The following is an 18,533-nucleotide window of genomic DNA, read 5'->3' as shown; positions in this document are numbered from 1 at the left end:
CAAGTCTGCAGTGCTTAAATTACCCCTGGTAAGGGACGCAGTGGTGGTTTTGTGCTCAATGTAATGCTCAGCCAGCACCAGCCCTAAAGATAGATCATCGTGAAAAGAATGTTGATGACATTTTCTTTTCTTTACTCCACTAAGGACAAGAGAGGTTCATGTAAAACATAAGCTTTGGCCCCTTTCCAGCGTTAATGCAATTTACTGCAAAAAAGTGCTCACTTTTTTAATTAAGCTGGAATGCTGCTACTCATCGTAGGAATGCAAAACGAACGGGTTACTGACAGAGGGAAGGGCTAATAACTGCAGTCTGCTCTTAGCTGCTCAAAGCGTGACTTCGCCACCTCAGCCTGGTTTTGCTTGACGGAGCAGGCAGCAGGCAGCACTGGGTCCCACGTTCAGATGTCTAAGGAATAATTCTGCAAGCCTCTTCCCTCTTCAGTGAAGTCACCGTGATCAAGCGGCTGGGATGTGAATTTCATAGGCTGATCTAGTTTCTGAATAAATAAAAGTCTGGAATTTATTTTTTTGAACTTCAAATGGCTCAGAATTAAGAATCTACACCCCCTCCACATGTGCCCATAGCAAGCTGTTTATGAAAGTAGAGCATGAAATATTTGATCACGGTTTTGATCCAGAACATGCAAACATTTGTCCTCTTGTGCTGGCTTCACCTGGTGGCTTTCATTTTCTTCAACATAAAGACAGGGTGAAGCAAAGTAATAGAAAAATAGAAAACATCTTTGTCGAAAATGAGATTGCAGCTGTGTAACTGGAGCGCACAACCATAAATCAGAATGTCAAATCCAAAGCACATGACTTTTTGCGAGTTCTCCATGTGTGCTATAATGTGATTACAGCCTGGTTACTATTATGATTTAAAACAAAGTCTTTCATGCTAGAAACAAAACGCGGAATGTGAGCAGCCTGGGGGAGAGAGACAGGAGACTGAGCCCTGACTGTCAGAGGTGGGCTAAAGGGTTTCAAGTGCTTCTCCGTCAGGTGTGAGGGGATGAGGGAAGGATTCAACCCCAGCTTTGGCAGCAGTCTTAACATCAGGGATGAATTAGGCAGCGGTGTTCGCACCGTCAAACGATCCCCAATTAGGGTTGGGGTAGGTTTCTGTCTCCCCATGTCGTAGAAAATCCCGAAGCCAAATACACAGATTACAGAAGTCATTCTTTTCTGTCTATCACATAAACAAATGGTCCAGCTGTTATTGCTAAGATTCCAGTTTGAAAACTTGGACTTTCTTGTATAAACTTCAATGTAATGGTATTTAAAGTGTCATAGACAATAAGCATCTAATCCTAGTCAATAAATTGCAGACTAGTTGCATGAGCTTTGAGAGCTGTTAAAGACAGCTGTGCTTTTTTTGTAATTCAAGTCATTTCCAAATTGGGCAGCCCTCCTGGTGTATTTTCAGACAAACACAGTGTGCTCAGAAAATGTGTTGTTTGGAGCAGCACGAGCAAGAATGCAAGGGCGTCACATCGCCCAGGGACAGAGCGAGGAGAGTATTCTCCATTTCTAAGAAGTTCAGGTTGATGAGGGGGAATTGCTGAGATGTCTGGGAATTTAGCAAATGGCCCTACAGCTCTCCCAAGGGAAAAACGTGTCCCCAGTGGAGAAGGAGGAGAATATTCCTATTAACTCCAATTGAGCCAGCAATATAAATGGGTCCGTGGAGACTCCCGTTCCTTTTTTTTTTTAATTGTCACTCGGCTGTTTGGTGAAATGGTAGCCTGTAAGGGCTGAAGAGGATGGACAAAGCAGCATTTTGCCAGAGCCAGCCTGCTGCCGTGCTGCTGGGGACGTCTGCTTGGAGCCAAATGGGCTCCACATTCATGAGGTATCTGGGACACATCTCCATATTTGTGACTTCTCCTGCTGGGATCAAACATGAGGGGTCAGAACAGGAGAGAATTTTGAGGTCGTGATCATGGTTTTGCAGAAAGAATGGCTACCACCAACCTCTCTAATTCTTCTCATTGACCTCAGTAGGAGCTCAATGCTTCTGAAGATCAGACAGGTGCTTGTGATCAAGTCTTGCACGGCTCAGGGTGGAAATCTTGGCTCCAATGTATGTTTGCAAGGCATTTAAAATGTTACATTTGAAACTGGCTAGCACAGGGTCACTGCTGGGTAGTGCACAGTGCCCCGCGGTGTTCGATGGAGTCAGAAGGTGTCTGCGCACTTGCTGCTGGGCTGTCACTCTCCCAGCATTGGCAGCTGCAGTGAAAAACATCCAGTCGAGATCTTGCAAGGGTATTTTTCCACATCTGTGAGCACCAGGCAGATTAATCTATTTCTTTCCCCCGCACTCCCCGTTAGCCATTTTACGACCATCAGACGGTTTACACCTGAAGAGCAGCCATGCCTCCTGCAAGCACCGCTGCGCACTGCTCAACATCTGCCCCTCAGCACGTATCAAATATCCCTCTCCATGTCAGCAGCATGAGGAAAACAGACAAGCTCACAGAGAAAATATAAATCAAAAACCTCTGCTGCAGGGCAGGATTTTACTGGACATTTTGGCAAGGCTGAATCCCCAGCGCGCTCTCCTGGAGGTGCACCAGTCCTGCTGAGCACCTGCTGCAGGGGCATCCTGCAGTCTCACTGGGCTTAAGTATGTGCAAGCAAGATGATTTCATCCAACCCATACCTCGCTGTCTGCCTGGGGACGGGTCCCAGGATGGCCCCGAGCCTGCAGCGGGGCCACAGCCCCAGAGCCGGGAGTGATGGGCTTGATTTCCAGCTTGGCCACAGACTTCCTGTGTGGTCTTGGGCAAATCATACGCTGCAAGGCCCGCTCTCATTCTGCTGATATTTTGAGAGAGCCGTGGTTTGGCAGGTGAACGAGCTGCATATATCTGTGGGGAGAGGATGTTTTATTATTAGCGCCGGTCGAAACACAAGCGCCGGCTCCACGTGTGCGCAGGCGCACGCACGCGCTGCAATTTTGCAAGCGTCTCGGTGCAAGGTTGGGAGGAGAGCGCTGGTCGGTACACGTGTATGCCGGGCTTCATCCCCCCCTTGTGTGTAAATGGCAGCATCTCTGGGAAAGCAACCCTCATCGATGCGAGCGGCTGTGAAACGAGTCCATCATCACGTACGTCCTCAGGAATGCGCACTTGTGTGGGTCTCTGTAGACAACCCTGATTCATCACCTCCAAAGCAATTAATAAAACTCGGCTGGCCGTTCCCCAATATATTGAAAATGATTTGCAATTTGAGAGTGAGAGTCAGTGTTGTTTTTCACATGGAATCAGTTTAATTAATCACACTGTTTGAACAGCTGGGTCCGCCATGCCTTTCTACTCGAGTTCAGCATTCCTAGAAAACTTGTCAAGTATGAATCAAAATAATACCATCTCCCTGCTTCCAATGATTAATTGCATATCTCTCCTTCTCATTCACACCTAAACATCAGCTAAATCAAAAGCAGCCTCCTTCCCCACCATTGAGTTTGCGGCGGCCCACCAGTCCAGGATAAATTATCTGGAGAAGGCTCTGAAAAGCCTTTGGTTTGCCCTGAGATTTTTGTTATCAATGTCTGTTGCAATTTCATATGTACTTGCAGCCTCGAGGAGCCAGGGACCGCACAGGAAATGTGCACATTCCAAAATTAAAGATTTGTGGTGCAGAATTAAAAAATAAAATTAATTTCTAGCATCTGGAAGTCCAAGTGAGGTCTTTGCGGGAGGTCTCCAAAGGGCGTCTGAACAAAGGGCCAGAGTTTTGAAGAATATGGCTCTGATTTCCAACATAAAGTCTGGTATGTCCTGGACATTTCTGTTTGCTTAAAGCAAGACTTTGTCTTTGGTTTTGCAGCAGTTTTCCGGCACAGATGGTGGATCTTGGTCAGTAACACCATGTGTGTGCTGTGAGCTCGGGACATCAGGGCTCGTGCACAAAGCAGTAACTGCAAGGACAGTCACACAGGAGGTGAACTCATGAGAGATCTCTCCATGGGTCTGAGGGGGCTGTCCGCAGCCCCGGATGCTCTACCCAACCAACAGCATTCTGAGTGTGAAAATGTTTGGAGACCTGCAGGCAGAAATGAGATGTTTGGTACTTTGAGGGCAGAGGAGACCACTTTGGGTTGTTTGGATTGCCAACACTGATGGTGTCACGTGGAAGCAAGGCTCATACCAAGCCCTCACCACAGAAACCTGCTTCCAGCCCTGGGGTGGTCATGTCTTGTTTTGCTCCTACCATACAAAGAGGCAGAAATATGCCACATGGAATGAGCCTTGAGAAAGCAAGAAGAGGTTAGAAATAGCTGAGCCTTCCCTGAGGACCACCCAAGAGGATTTAAATACGGGGGTTTTTTTTTTAAGTGGAGTTGGGATCAAAGAGGAAAGGAGATTAGAGCCAATAGGGAGCTAAAAGGTAACATCTGGTCCTCTTCAGTGATCGCCAATAGAAAGAATATTTCTCTGGAGAAGGCAAACTGTCCAGAGGAGATAGTCCTTCAGCAGGCTGGGGAACACGAGTAGGAAAACTGGGCTCAGAGACATTAATTTGGTATCTTCCAGTACCAGTATCTCTCCATGTTGTAGAAAAAAGCACCAGGCATGGACAAACGTCCTTGTGACTTAGAGGCCACCTTAACACAACTGTGCTCCTCAGGGAGATGCTGTCTGGAGCCGATCTGAAGTGAGGGAAGTGTTGGCTGTAGGAAACAAAATCTGCCCTGGTGCTGCCCCAGCCCTGCCACAGCACTGCAGGACCAGGACAAGGCAACATGCCCCTTCTCCAGGCAGTAAAGCATCCGCTGTGAACAAACACGTGGGTAGATAAGACCAAGGCTGCTCTCCCACCCTCCTCTCACTGCAGGCTCCCTTGACATCAGTGACATGACCCATCCGTTCCCCGTGAGTGCATCCCGTCCTGCATCCTGCACGCTCCCTGATTTCTATGGGAAGTGCTGTAAAAGGGTAAGTGGGGGTGAGGGAGGGCTCTGTATCATTTCTGGGCTCTGATGGGAAGCTATCAATCTATCCTGTCACCAGGGGTGCCAATTAACCAGAGAAAAGTGCCTCTGGGCGATAAGCAAATCCTGTCATTGACCTTCTGAGGACTGAGTGATAGCAGGACAAGTCCTTAACTTGACAGCTTAGTGGGCAACACAAGATGAGTCCCTGGCATTGGCCAGATGGCTTTTCCCAAAGGACCCCTCTCTGCTTTATAAGCCCACAGCCCAGCATTTTGGTTGTGATTTTGTTCGTTCTTAAACAGTGGAAAAGTGCAGGCACCATTTTCCCATGATCACCATGTTTTTCCATCTTTGCCACCCACTGACACACCTGAAGGAGTAGACTCCTGGATATGCATGTTGGGTTTGCAAAAATCAGCTTCAGAATGAATCTCACCTCAGTCTCATGTACTGTTGGTCAAAGTTGCCAAGCAAACTCAAGAAACTTTCTATCGGGGATGCTAACAATGTCAGGATAGGAATATTTGGGGAGGATCTGGTGTCTCCGTCACTGGAGGGATTCAAGAGGATATTAAGCAGCACTTGAGGGCTCAGCAGGTCAAGCTGGTTCTGCCATGGGGCAGGAGGAGGGAGGAGGAGACCCCTGGAGTCCTTCCAGAGATTGGACCCACATGTATGTGCACATGAAGGATATGACAGTAAAATCAGTTTGCTGCTGCCTCAAGCTTCTCACCCACAAATTCCCCATCATATCCCACTTCCATACATTTCTGGCAAGAAAACGCATAGTTTGGGGGGGGGGGGGAAGAAAAAGGAAAGAAAAACCCTCAGTTTGCTCTCCATAATGATACCAGATATCCTGCCAACAAAAATACAAACCCTGAAATGGATCTAGCTCTTTTCCCACATTTTTCTAAATATAAGGTCTGAATAGCAGCCCCAAGCTCTCACTCAGAAAGCTGCAGCTGGAGCTGGGGTTGAACTCAGCAGAGAGATGATTGCCTCTCTTGGTACCTCAAGACAGGCAACCTGGACAGGGGCTTCCCTGCAGCCTGCCACCGGCTGAGCTGCTCTATCCGGACTGAAGCATGTGGGCAGATGGCAGTAAGCTGCACCCAGGCTGGTGGGATACTTGCGGGGAGATGAATGGAACTACAGGCAGGTGTTGTGGTCCTTGAGGTATCTGAGTGGACTGGGAGACCACGGGGACTCGCAAGCAGCCACTGCTGAGCTCAACTCCATTCCTGGAGTCTCCCTTATGGGCTGTGTTTTGATCACACCGCAAAGTTGCCTATCTGTCTTTACAAACTATCTTCAAGGGAGTCATGCACTGGCATGGAGCGTACTACCTACATTAGATATGTCCAGTAGGGTGCAGGGAGACTCTTCTTAGTCTCTCTTCCCACTGCTGGAATTGCAACTAGAAGTTTAAAAATAAATAAAATCTTCAAAGATAGAAGATAAAAACATGTTGAAAACAGAAATTACTGTTGTGCACATCTAGTCTAAGCCTTCAGGTCTTGTTGAAGGGTCCGGGATGGAGACCACAAGATCATAGAGTCATTAAGGATGGAAAAGAACTCCAAGGTCCCCAGGCCCAACCATCAACCCACCGCCACCGTGCCCACTGCCCACATCCCTCAGTGCCACATCTCCATGGCTCTGGAACACCTCTAGGGATGGTGACCCCACCACTCCTGGGCAGCCGTGCCAATGCATTGCTACTCTTTTCTGAGATGTGTTTCCTGATGCCCAACCTGCTCCTCCTGATCTCTTTTTCTCTGCAAGGGCTGGGGAAGCTGGACACCTAGAAATGCAGAACCTACCATTTCCACACTGAGCTCTGGAGGAGAGGCATGCATAAAGGAAGCCTGAAGAAAGCCTTCTTGGCAGCTGGAGATGGATGTGATGGACACGTGGGGAGCGCTGCTGGACCTGTCCCCAAAGCCATGGCTGTCCTCCATGGCACTTTCTCCAGTCACACTTGTCAAGCACGGCTTCTGAGGAACAAAATGACCCACTTTTCTGAAGGCCGTTTGGAAAAGGTCACCATTTTGAAAACCACGTGTTTTATTTCAAAGACAGCAGAAAGCACCGATTTTTTCATCTTCTTCTCTCTTTCCATTTGTTTCTACATTCTCCCTTTCCCGTTGTCAGTGTCTGGATCCCCCCCAGTCCTCCGCTAAGTGGAAACATTGCTTTGAGTGGGAAGCTGCAGGGATACGTCTGGGTGAAGCCCCCCAGGGACGGCTGGCCCCATGCTGGGTGGGAATGGACACTCATCCACTCTGATGGGGCTTTTTAGCGTGGCAGTCCCTGAGAAGTGCCCGATATCTGCCTGCGCTGTTTCAAATGTCAGTCATTCAAAACATTCCCCGTGTCTTTTAGCTCATAAAACTGCTGCAGTACATCCTGTACAGCGAACAAATTACTCAGTTCTAAGCAGATATTTATGCTAATTATCCAGAGGAAGCTGTTTCTGCCATCATCGTTTCTCCTCTGCCGGCGTAATATTCGCGGGGCTTTATGTGGCGTTAACTATCTGCAGTAAAACCCCCCGAAAGTAACATGAGAAGGAAGGATCTGCTCTGCATACATTTATTTTCTTTAAATGTTCTTGATTTGCCATCCACGAGGCGAAAGTGTTTACACTCGGCGCTCCCTCCCCACCGCTGCAGCAGCGTTCTCTCCCTGCCTGCTCTCGCCTCAGTTTATTTGCTGAAGAATATTCATATTTTGTAAATCCCAGGTATTTATTCCCTTGATTATTTTGGCACAGCGCATTCTGAGGATGTTTGCTTTGTTTTAAGCAAATCCCTTTTCTGCCTTTGAAAAGCGGAGCGCTAGTAAAAACAAAGGCAACAGGAATATTTGTTAATGTAAGTCCACGCTCCTAAAATATTTATTCTTTTTTCATATGAAGAAGATTAAATGCTTGCAAAATTCTACAGACACATGCACATATTTGACCCAGAAGGACGTCTCTTGGGATTTGTAACAGCAAATGTGTGTTGAACAAAACGTCTTGGCCCTGTACAAACTTACTTTGTGTTCTAAAAGCCAAAAACTTCATTTTAGCATGACCTTAGAAGAATAGTGATACTTTTAGTATTTCCTGGTATTTGGTGCAAGGAATGTTTTTATTTGAATGCAGATGTCATTTGGTTTACAGGAAGGATTTGGTAACATGTCCATGCCAGTACTGCACTTATCCCAAATTTCCTGCTATGGAGGAAGAACATATGTCAAAGCTCACTGTTTGTTAAATGGAAAAGATTCAGTACACCAGAAGCTTCTCTTCTAAACATTGTGACTTTGTGCAATTTACAGAATGTTCTATCTCCATTAAACAATAAACCCTTGACCCCTGGAGCTGGCTTTCAGGATCCTGCTATTTGAGAAGGTAGACATAATGGATGGCAATAATAAATGAAGAGTTCAAGAGGTTAAGAAAAACTGTTTAATTATTTCTCTAGAGCGTGGGCTGCAGAAGAATTGCATATCTGCCTTCCCCGTTGTAGGAACCCTGCAAGGAATGACTCCAGCAGTGCAGCTCGGGCAGGGCAGAAAGCAGGTTGCTGGCCTTCAGCTGTGTTTATGAACAAACGGTCTCCAGATACTCTTCCATCTCCAAACCTTTCAGTTTTCTGTGAGTTAACTCCCTGCCAGCAGCGAGCCTGTGCCAGCCCCGCAAACCTCAGCATCTGTTTTGCAAGGATCTTTTATTTGTTCGCATGTGAAAGCTATTGCTTGTATGTGCTTCCCAGCTGTGGTGTACTCAGGTTGGATATCTTTAAAGAAATCTATGCCTTCTTTGCTTGTTAAATGCAGACACACACACCAAGCAGAGGGTTGTCCCCAATTACCTGAGCCAGCAATGCAACCTCTGCTAACAAGACTATCCCATGTCATCCACAAAGTCATCACTTAGTGCTGGGGCCAGGAGATGGAGCAGACCCTCCTTCAGGGTAGAGCAGCTTGTATTTGTAACTCCAAGGTGCTAGATCAGTCTGCATTGGTTAGAAAGCTGCCAAGGGCTTTTTATGGCAGGTTTTGAGAGGCTTTTAAAAGATTTTTGCATGCACTTTCTCTTTCTGAATGCCTTGATCTGCAACATATTCTATCAGCAGTCATTTTCCCAAGATGGGCCTGTTGTAAGAAGTATAGCTTGACTTTGCTCTTTCTAAAGAAGTACCCCCAGATTGGCTTTTCCTCCTGCCTACCATACTGGGTATGAAGGCAGCCCAAACATCTCCCCATAGTCCCATCAGGTGGGTGGGAAATGACACATCAGGTTGTGACCCTGATGGGACTCTCTCTGTTTAAATAAACAGTTCCATGTAATGTTATACATCATCACGAGCCCCGAAGCAATAACAGACTGGGAACCATTCACCTGACTTCTCTGGGATATATCACCAAGCAGCGGTGAGCAGTCAAGGCTTGTGCTGTGGGTTGGATGGGATGCATTTGCAGCATACCACCAGTTGAGCAAAACAGATTTCCAGAGCCACCGCCTGCAAAGCATGAAACCAAAAACCTGGGGAGGTGGAATATTTTGGCCCCAAGCAAGTCTTAAGAGGAAGTAGATGTGAGCATGGTTTCCAAGTGTACACATTAGGCAATAGAGTCTACTGTTCATTTGCGGCAATTGAGGTGGCATCACCAAAATGCCTTTGCAAGCAGACTTGCTTTGCACCGAGCTTGCTGTGCAGCCTTCTGCCCAGGTTTAGTTTCTTTCCATGGGGGAGATGGTTTGTGTCCATTGGTTGAGTGAGAGTCTGCAACCATGGCTCGCTTCTTGTAGATTGTATGTGATGAAAATTATTAAAAAAAAGGAAAATCCATGGAGGTCAGAGGTGTCATGGAGCAAGAGCACAGACTGCCTGGGTTGGCTGCACTGTGTGCAGCGCAGGAGAGCTCATCCTGGTGGAGTTACCAAAACAGAGGTCTTTCTCCTCTCTGTCATAGTCCTGGAGTACGTGCCACTTTGCTCACACTGGATACTTCTGCAACAAGAAAGCCGTGGGATTTTGAGCTCAGTATTCCTCAGTAAATTCCCCATCAGCTAATGACTAAAATAACGATTCCCCACCCTGTCCCCTCCCTTCCCCTTATGGGTGTGGTGGGAGAGAGTCAAAACCTCTCATTTCCACTCAAGAAGGTGTGAGGAGGAGCTTTGGCTCACCGTAAAAGCTGTCCCTGCCTGACCCAGCTGTCAGTGGTATCTGGCCCTTTGGCCTGGGGAGGTTGAAGAAGACTGGGTGGGATTGTGCCCAGGTCCCTCCCTTGGACACTGCTGGCCATGAAAGCTGGCAAGCCTCAGGCTGGGAAGCTTTTACCATGCCCTCTCGGTGCCACCATGGCCAGGCTGCCCCAGCATCCTGTCAGTGCACAACCAGACATAGCACAGAGCAGCCTTTTGGCCACGCTTGAGCCACTCACTGCAGCCCTAACAAGAGGTTTAAGCACTTGTGCTCAAAAATGACCCAAGGTCCTTGCACCTTTCCCTATGGGTGATGTGTCCCATGCCCTTGTTTTTCCCTTTTGGAGCATCTCCAGATGTTCCTCTCTTCCCTGGACCCAGAGCCCAGACATTACTCCAGCACTGGGGGCAGCTGAGGGACCTGCCCGGCTTACAGATTTCAATCCTAATTATATGTCATGGTAGGCTGTGTGCACTGGTGACTCTGCTCAGCTCGTGGTTGTTTCCTGTGTTTGCACAGTTACAGATTACGTGCAGAACCATTTGTTTGTCATGTATCAATTTATGTCCAGTTTTTCAGGGCTTTTGATGCACACAATGAACCAAAATGCTTGTGTATGCTCTCTTTGCATGCTGGAGCTCACTTGGCCTCCAGCCAAACACAGTGGTCTGATGCAAGATTCTCCTTCTATCTAAAACCAAAACCTCAGATGAAAAATACTCCTCCTCACACCAGTGGCATCAGCTGCAGGCTGCAGGGCAGATCTGGCCCTTCAGGCAGCTTTCCAATGGCTGAAGGTGCAAGACAGCACCAGAAGTGTTCTGAGGAAATGAAGGTTGCAAATGGAGAATGTCCTGAAGTTACCAGTCCGAGCTGCTGCTGCCCAGGCCCATGTCCCAACTGCTTCTGGAGATCTCCAAGGAGGAAGACTGTCTCATAAGAAGCCACTCCATCCAGTCCATTCATCATCTTGACATCCCTCTGTTGGACTCTTTCCGGTATGTCCATGTCTGTCCTGTAGTGAAGGGGGAAGAACCGGACAGAGAACTCCATGTATGGCCTCACCAGCATTTTACATCCTCCCTAATGCAGCCCAGTACACCATTAGCCTTCTTAGTAACAAGAGCCCATTGCTGGCTCACGTTCAGCTTGGAGTCCACCAGGACCCCCAGGTTCTTTGCTGCCAGGCATGTCTGGGTGCTTGGAGTTGCTTCTCCCCAGGCCATGACTCTTAACTTCCCCTTGTTAAACCTCACTGAGCTCCTCCTAGCCCACATCCCAGCCTGTCCTAGGTCCCTCTTGATGGCAGCAGGAACCCTTTGGTGTACACATCACTCCCCTCTGTTTGGTGTCATCAGCAAACTTGCTTAAAGAGCTCTCTGTCCATCATCCAGATCATAAATGAAGGTGTTAAAGAAAACTTTTATTTTCTTTTAATAAGGGAGGGACCCTGGGGCACAAGAGAAACATGACTGGGTAAGGATATGACTAAACTCCATGGTTCTATTTGCTTCACGTTATGCGTCAACAGTGATGTCTCCCTTCTACAGAACCACCCTTCAGTGCAGCTAGGGCAGATACAGCCCTATCATGCTCATTTATTTTTTTCTTGTAGAATGACTCAGGTATCACCATGGGCCCCAGGTCCTAAGCACTAAGTGACATCATACTTTGGCAATTTGATGTCAGAGCAAACCAGCCATCACTGCAAGTGCATACAGATGAGACTGGCACTGCTGGAGTGACCTCTCAGCAGGGAGGAATTGTCCCTGCCGGTCTTTGGTCTTTGTACCAAAGGGAGTTTTGGCTGCCCACTGCTCTGCCAAAGGGTTGAGGGGGAGGTAGGTGGGTCAAGAGCTACAAATCTCTTTGGGACACCCTGGTCAGAGGACAGCCAATGAAAATAATGACTCAGCTGACCCCTCAGAAGACAGCCAGCACCCAAAGTTTTCCAAGCAGTGTTGAAAATCACCACGTGCTGGCTTCAAATCACATTGCCCATGCCAGACTCCCACCTGTTTATGTGGAAAACTTTATGCACCCAAAGCATGAAGTTTTTCAGCATAATATGTTGGGTGGATCAAGGTTTCCATGTGCTCCAGTGCTGTCAAAATACAGTGTCTTAGCCAAGGATGATATGAGGAGGGCACTGGAAGCTTGAGCCTTCAGGAGCTGTTTACAGAGGCTCTCCTGGTCCTAAGGCAGTCATAGACCTTTCACCTGCTGCTCTTTGTGTGTGGGAGCACTGCAGGTTGAAGCCAGCTATGCAGGGAATAAAAAAAGCCCCATTCCTGTGCTTTTGTGTCACCACAGCCCAGAGGAGAGCCTCAACTGGGGCGATTTATTGCAACTGAAATTGAGAGGATAGGATGAGGAGTGCAAAACTTGGCTGGCATCAGTTACCCTCATGAACTTCTGCTTTCCAGGCTGAACAAGACTTGATCCCTCCTCCACAGCTCCCCACAGGATGTGCTTCTGCTCATCTTGGTGGCCCTCTGCTGAAGCCAGTCCAGGTTATCCAGATTTCATGTTCACTGGGGACACTGCATCCCAGCCAGGATGTAATAAGTGCCCACGGAGAATAGGAGCCCAAGGAGAATAACCACGTTGCCTCATCTGCTGGCTGTCCCTCTCTCCTGCAGTTCTCTTCTCTTTACTCATCACAATTGCCATGAGTGCCTCTGCAAGCAGCTAGAAAAGCCGGAACAACGTCCAGCAGAAGAATGCAGCTGCATTTCTCAAACCCAGAGCAAGAGTGTCAGATTGTCATACAGCAAAGTGATGGCATTTCACTGAAAACTACATGCCTTGATTACTACAAATTCTGGTGATGATTTCTCTTGCTAGGGAAACCCTGCTGCGAAAGGCTGGGCATCCTGGGGGCAGTCACACTTACACAACACATCTCTTCTTTGATACATTCTGTTCTTTGGGATTGCTGAGTTGAATGATGAGTTGATAGAGGTCCTGGGACTGCAGCAGAGAGTGACAGCTTTGTTAAGCTGTGAATAATGACTTTACTACCAAATTCTGATTAATGCTTCCTTCCAAACCCTCCTTGCCCTTGCAATATGCTGTCCATTAGCCCCTGCCAATATCTGCCTACAATAACCTTTTTGCCACGATAGGAATTGTGTGATTATAGTTATCTAAATGTGTGAATAATTGGGAGGTTATGCCATATTACATGCTTCATCAAGTTCACCATTCAGGTCTCGGGGAAACATTTGAAGTTCAACACTATGTCTCAATTATGCTTGAATTTCTGGCAGGGGAAAAAAAAAAGTCACATTAACGAAGCTGTCAAAAACACATTCTGCTTTAAATTTCCTGGGACAATTAGACAATGAGACTCAGTCACACAATGAAGAGCTGCCTTCTCCTCACACTATTAACAGCCTCTTGAATTTATTGAATTTCTTTCTTTCTTAGGCTCTGAAAATAGTTACTGATAAAACTGCATTGCGCAGTAAATGAGTGGGCTTCATAAACAATAAATTCTGCGCTGAAACTTTTATCTCCCAACAGTTTCTATAAAGAGCAATGTGCTTCTGTTGGGGTATGTAATGAGTTTGCACTGTGGTGACGTTTGTAAGCTATAAAAGAAATAACATCCGTCTGTTATTGCAGCTTGGGTGCAAAATTCTCATTATTGAAAGTGAGACTTCATTCTTCTGTGTGCTCTGGAGGTCACAGCTCTGGACTGGGATTCTGCCCCAGGCAGCTTTGCACTTCAGGACTTTAATAGGGGACAAGCCTATCTACATTCTGATGAATTCTTTTGAAATTTTAGGAGAAAAGAGTGTTATTGTAGAGTTATTGATCTCAGTAGTGAGCAAACACCGACTGAGGGTGTCCAGGGAAGTCCAAAGGGTGTCCAAGAGGAGGAGCGAGAAGATAGCAATGGCCATTGCCCCTTGAGCTTGTTCTGCCCTGATTTCCAGTGGCGGACTGGTTTGGTGCCAGGAAGTCACCACCAGATTTGTTGTGCTAGAAGTAAACACCATACACAGATCCCTTCCCTTTTACGGAGGCATTGAAGAGCATTCCTTTGCATAGCTTCCCCATGAAGGCTGCCCAGTACATTGGAGCTGTAACTTTGTGAACTGGGGGTGGGCTGCTGCACCATGATAATGGACACCAAGCAGGGACCTGTACATAGGCTTTCATATACAGGCTCTATGAAGTAACAGAGGGCAGGAACATAGAATCACAAAATCATAGAATCACCAAGGTTGGAAAAGATCTCTGAGCTCATTCAGTCCAACCATCCACCTACCACCAATATTTCCCCAATAAATCATATCCCTTAGTGTAACACCTAAATGTTTCTTGAACACCTCCAGGGACAGTGACTCAACCATGTCCCTGGGCAGCCTGTTCCAGCACCTAAGCACTCTTTCAGAGAATAAATTTTTCCTAACCTCCAATCTGAATCTCCCCTGGGGAAACTTGAGGCCACATCAGTGGTATCAGGTAGAAATGGAGGATAATGATTTATGCTCCTGCTCCACCCGTGATGAGCAAGGGCCACCGGCTCAGTAGACATGACTGTTCAACACCAGGTCACATGGGAGATGATGACAGATCCAATTCCATACCTGCCATGTGGTCTGCCCAATGCTTACTCTCAGGATGCTGTCAGAGACCTGTGCCACCAGGACAAGCATGACTATGGCCACCAGGCTCCCATCATGGGATGTCAGGCTGGCAAGGTGCACAACCCACAGTATGCCATAAGCTGATCCTCCCACCCTTTGGTGGGGACAATAACCACGTGATTTGTGGCTCTTCCCTTTATCTCTTGTGGTGTGCCTCACTACAAATCACATAGTGAACATCCTCTCTCCAGCAAGGGGACAGCCATATCATGGCCATACTGCTTCTGGCGATGCAGTGATGTTGGGAAAAGCAAGAGAGTGAAAGGCCACAGAAAATCTTAGCAAGGTGAATGAATGAAGACAGAGAAATGTATTTATCTTTCCTGAAATACTGCAAAATATATCCAGGCTTGGCCTAGAGTGAGTACAAGCAGTGAGGAAATTTAAAGAGTGTACATGCATTACATACCAGGACGGAAAAGTGACAGCAACACAAGGCCAAAAGAGGCCAACCACACTCCCTTGGGAGTCTAGGAAATAAGTGAATCAAAGAGGGCTTGGGGCCAAAACAGGCCAAAGGAGGATCCCTCAGGAGTCCAGGAAATAAAATGAATCAAAGTGTGTTTGGGGCTGATACAGGCCAACCACAATCCCTCTGGAGTCCAGAAAATGAGTTTAAGTGTTGTCCAGGCCAAGACAGGCTATTAAAGTTTCCCCCACCACAGAATAAGTCAGCTGTGAACTGTAGAAATTGTAGGAAATTGGGACATTAATACAAGCAGAACTCTGATGCTCATCTTCCTTGCCCAGAACCCTGGGCCCTGGTTTGTGTAGCTGTGCTTTAAGCTAGAGTAACCTCCTGGCCAGGACCCTCCCTTTGTAGATCTTCCCTCTATTTCTACATTCCTTCAGTGAGCTCCCTTGCCAGCTTCCAGCATTGTCTGGAGGACCAGCCACAGACACCTGGGGTCAACAGCTGTCCTGACATCTGTCTGGCTTGGAGTTTCCTCCTTGGTATGGTTGACTACATGCAACAGCGCAGTCCTCCCACCAGTGCAAACCTCACAGGGAGGATTTTGCAAGAACATGCCTCACTACAATTTTTCTGAGTGTTTGCCAGGATAAGAGTGGTCAGGTGGTCCAGGAGAAGGCAGTTGAGGAGCAGTGCTCATGGTGGGGGCACTGGTCATCACCCTCACGGTGGTGCCAGCCGTGCTTTCAGCAGTGCTGGCCATGTTGTAGTGTTCTTACTCACTTCCATGGTGCTGCTAGCCATGCTTGTGGCAAAGCTAATTTCTAAACTGCAGAACTGAAAGAGGAACAGGAATAACTTGTTGTCCAGAAGCATTTCCACTCTGTTAGGTCGTCACGTGGGTCTGGACCCATGACGGTTGGTGGAGAATGAGATGTTGGCTCCTGTTTCACATGCCCTGTGGCTTCTCCTCCATTGTGTGCTGCAGAGCCCTTGGGAGCCATGAGACTTTGGTGGTTCTAACTCCATTCTCTCTTGGCATGCTTGTGGTTGCCCCACATCACTGGTTTTGCCTTTCCCTCGGTTATCATACATTCGGGCATCTCCATCTCATGAGATTATTTTTTTTTTCCTTGGCAAACAGTCACCACTACAAACCCTGGGAGGCCTCAGCACCTCCTCCCAGTGCTGTCATTGCTATAGCTGGGGGGTCACGAAGGGAGTAAATCCAGCGGCCGCTTCATTTTATTCATGAAGCAAACCAGCAGGCAAATGGAGAATAAATCAGAGGAGGTACTGACAGTGTGCAGTCAGGCACAGGGATTTACTGCAGCAGAAGGTTTATTAATAGAGTTGTGGCTCTAGCAGCACTGTCTGTGAAGGCTGCGGGATAATTTAATGACCAGCAAGGACAGAAAGCTGAGATAACTGGAGCATCCGTGTTAGTGTTGTTTCCTCTCTGCGGTGCCTTAGCTCCCTCCAAAGGGCCAACCAGAGAGGAAGTAAATCTTGATGAGCCTCGAGTGTCCCTACCCTGAGTCTCTCTTGTAAGGCAAATTGTTGTTTATTAGTGAGAACAGGCTTGTGTGACAGCCCCCACCTGAGGGCTATGGGCAGGTAAATATCCCCTCTGCATGAAGGGGACCATGGAGGCTATCAGGACCACTGAGGTCACCCTAGTGTGGCCTTCGGAGAGAGAAGTGCCACTGGTTTGGTGCTGCAGCTTCGAAGGGTGAAGCAAAGAGAGACAAACACTGCCAGTTAGTACCTAAAATGGGACTTTTAAGTAAGTGACCTAATCTTAGTCACCCCTGAAAGCCATAAACAGCTCAGGCAAGGTCATGAGGAGCCTCCTATGAGTTACCTGCTGCTGAAAATGCCACTATCACTCATGGAGCTTTTGATGACCTTCAGAGCAAATGAGTTTCTTAGCTTCCCCTGATGTGTTTTATTCTCTGAAAATGAAGTGAGAGCACAAATTTGGTACCTTTGGGGTTTCTCTCAGCCTTTTAGCTTTGGGTAAAATTGATACCAAGGAGGAGAATTTATTTTGTGGAGACAAGTAGATTCAGAGATGGAGGCAGCAACATCAGAGGCCATTCCGTGTCCCAGTCTAAGTTTATTGCCGCCTGTTTTCTTTCTGGATGCACCAAAGCAGAGTCCTCAAGTCATTCCCCCTCTTGTCTCTGCAATGCTACAGTAAGCAAATTGACCTGGAGTTTATAATTCAGCTTGTCAAAATAATTTTCTGGGATTAAACTGAATTTCCTGGATTAAAAATTCAAATACACCCAGTGCTGCAAAAGGAATGCAAACTCCTCTTTATCTGATTTATCAGTGGATGCTCCCCAAAGTCTTCCTGGGGAAAGTCAAAAACCATGTGTGTCTTGTAATTAGATCTAAATGATTATGAAATTTTGGGAAGTTGGTGTTTATGACACCTGCTGGGGTACACTTCCTCCTCCCGCTGAGACACGACAACGCAGGAACAAGACCAAGCCTAACTCGTCTGACCTCCTCCTGACCTATGACAGAATCACTCAGGATGATTTAGCTTGAAGAAGTGATGGGCTCTCGGTTGTTTGTTGAGCTGGAAAAAAATCTGTTTGACTTCTAAGTACTAATTTTCATTATTCTGCATCTTACTTCAGGGGAAATTCAGAGTTATTTTGAAACCACAGGTGATATGACCCATTAAAATCGGGACGTAAGCTTCGGTTTTATGCAGCAGATGGATAAACTATCAGTCACTCGCCTGTAGGTGGAAAAATCTTTGCTTAAGCCATTAACACTCCCTAGCGTAACACTACCTGTGTTAAGCAAAGGGAAATCTGTTTTCTTACTGCTATTTGATATTGGGAAATAACAGGAGAAGATAAGCTTTATAGCAGCACTGGAAATGTGTTTGTGGTAATAAATGAGACACATACACAGCAAAACCATCCTTGCTGCTCAGCCTGCGTTGGCATGAGTCTGTCTCCCCTGCCTCCTCATGAGGCAGTCCCAGGATAGGCGATGGACAAAGGGAAGAAAGGATGGAGAGCACTGTGACTCATTTTGTACTCTCACCATTTCACACGGTAGTGGCAATAAGGCAATTAGGGCTGGTTGCAGACCTTGTAGAGCACCCACCAGCTGCAGCACTGTCATCTTGCTATGGAGAGCAACGCTTTGCAGCAGAAATTGTGTCCTTAGCTGCTCTCATTCATTTCCACACGATCTGAGCATCCGGATCCAAGAGGGGGATGGCTTCCAAGGAGAGAAGGCACAGATGTTGGGAAATCCAGGAAGGAGGCTCATCTAAGTACTTA

At 47.2% G+C, this 18,533-nt stretch overlaps 1 long non-coding RNA gene across 1 annotated transcript; it reads right to left on the bottom strand.

Moving 5' to 3' along the window:
* Positions 1-8,388: 8,388 nt before the first annotated feature.
* LOC121110916 lies at positions 8,389-14,312 on the bottom strand. The gene is made up of 3 exons (XR_005860424.1): positions 12,553-14,312; positions 11,014-11,164; positions 8,389-9,951 (listed from the first exon to the last, which is right to left on the bottom strand). It is a non-coding gene; the product is annotated as an uncharacterized LOC121110916 (long non-coding RNA).
* Between the last annotated feature and the right edge of the window lie 4,221 nt (positions 14,313-18,533).

Source organism: Gallus gallus, chromosome 5 (genome assembly GCF_016699485.2).
Source record: "Gallus gallus isolate bGalGal1 chromosome 5, bGalGal1.mat.broiler.GRCg7b, whole genome shotgun sequence".
Taxonomy (NCBI): domain Eukaryota; kingdom Metazoa; phylum Chordata; class Aves; order Galliformes; family Phasianidae; genus Gallus; species Gallus gallus.
The sequence above is the reverse complement of the archived record's forward strand: the minus strand, read 5'-3'. Positions and strand labels throughout refer to the sequence as shown.